The sequence below is a fragment of the Pundamilia nyererei genome, unplaced genomic scaffold (assembly GCF_000239375.1).
Source record: "Pundamilia nyererei isolate P.nyererei 1_Seehausen unplaced genomic scaffold, PunNye1.0 scaffold00400, whole genome shotgun sequence".
NCBI classification, from domain to species: domain Eukaryota; kingdom Metazoa; phylum Chordata; class Actinopteri; order Cichliformes; family Cichlidae; genus Pundamilia; species Pundamilia nyererei.
This window is the reverse complement of record NW_005187801.1, coordinates 60,852-62,257: the sequence shown is the minus strand read 5'-3', so window position 1 is coordinate 62,257 and position 1,406 is coordinate 60,852. Positions and strand designations below refer to the sequence as shown.

Below are 1,406 nucleotides of genomic sequence, written 5' to 3'. Positions count from 1 at the left end.
AAACAGGCCCATTTCTAAGAGGAAAGTGTTCTTACTTGGGGAAACAATGTGCTGCAGATAGAACCCAGTTTTCCGTGATCAGAGAGCCTCCACAGATATGACCATCAGGGTGTTTCTGTAACCAATGAGGATTTAGTGAGTAGAGTAATTCAAATCTACACTTTACAATTTAATACATGAAAATCTACTAAAAATCTAAGTTCCCAAGGCTTCACCTGTACATCCACCTGCCACGGCCACTCGCCTACTAACGAATCCAGCCCGCCCACAATCCTGTCCTGCATTAATGGTGGTCGTCCACATTCTTGGGCGTTAGAAGCCAAAATACCTAGAGGAGGGAAAGTAGGTACACCACGGTAGCTGGACTTTTTTTTACTTATTATTATTTTTTAAATTAATGTTACTTAAAAAAAATAAGAAGAAGAAAGAAAGAAAATGAAAGACTTCCTCAGCCAAGAACAGACAGCAGATATTTTTCAGGTGGGGAAGAAAAAAAAATGGCGAGGGAAGCTAACGGGAACCTACTCACCTGTTATGAACCAGAAAACAGCAGAAAATCTCGGTATCACTAACATGATTCGATGTTTTCTATCACAAATGTAGTTCAACTACTACCGAGGCGGTTATCTCTCAATTATAAAACACTGTAAATATGTCCCAGCGTCCTCTATCATTAATCAAAGTCTCCAGCTGTGCAGTTAAGTCTTTAAAAAAAAATTACATTTCTAATCGTCTAAGTCGCCCTCCCTGCTTAACGGCGTCGAAAAAAACAATCATAGGTTTCGGGTTTTACCAGTATCGTTGAGATTCCGAGTATTCGCTTTGCGCCTAATCGTCTGTCTACCTGTGTGCTCACCTACAGCCAACCGAAAGTCTTGCTCCCCCCCCCGAATCCGCCGGAACCAATAACGTTTACCGAATGGAAAACCCAACCAATCAGATTGTCCTCCCCTTATTTAGTTACAGGTATCAGGGTTTTTTTTCTTCCGCTTATTAAAGGTGTTCTTTGCATACCAAGAAATTTTAGTTGTTTACATTTTGCCTGTTGATGAAAGCCTGTTTTTGATTTGAATGCACTTTTGTTTCACTTCTGTATTTACTGGTAAAGAGGAGCAAGACTACTAACTGTTTTATTTGAGTTAATGTCATGTGAGCTGTGCTTTAATGTTCTTGCTATATATCCAGCTGCATTAGTATGAGTTGATTGTGTACTGTTTAGTGAAAATAACCGGTTTAATCTCATTATAACGTTATAATATAATATTCTTTTTATTCATATAAATTTACAGTTTCATATTAATACCTCAAAACTTTTCAAGAACTCCGAACATCACCATTGAGGCACATTCTAAAACGTTATTAGACCACCTCTCAATAAAACATAAAAACACAAATATTGAAGAAAT

General features: G+C 37.9%; 1 long non-coding RNA gene across 1 annotated transcript; it reads right to left on the bottom strand.

Annotated features, from left to right (window-relative positions):
* Positions 1-41: 41 nt before the first annotated feature.
* On the bottom strand, positions 42-905 carry LOC102200366 (uncharacterized). Its single transcript, XR_312316.2, has 3 exons — positions 530-905; positions 216-328; positions 42-115 (listed from the first exon to the last, which is right to left on the bottom strand). It is a non-coding gene; the product is annotated as an uncharacterized LOC102200366 (long non-coding RNA).
* Between the last annotated feature and the right edge of the window lie 501 nt (positions 906-1,406).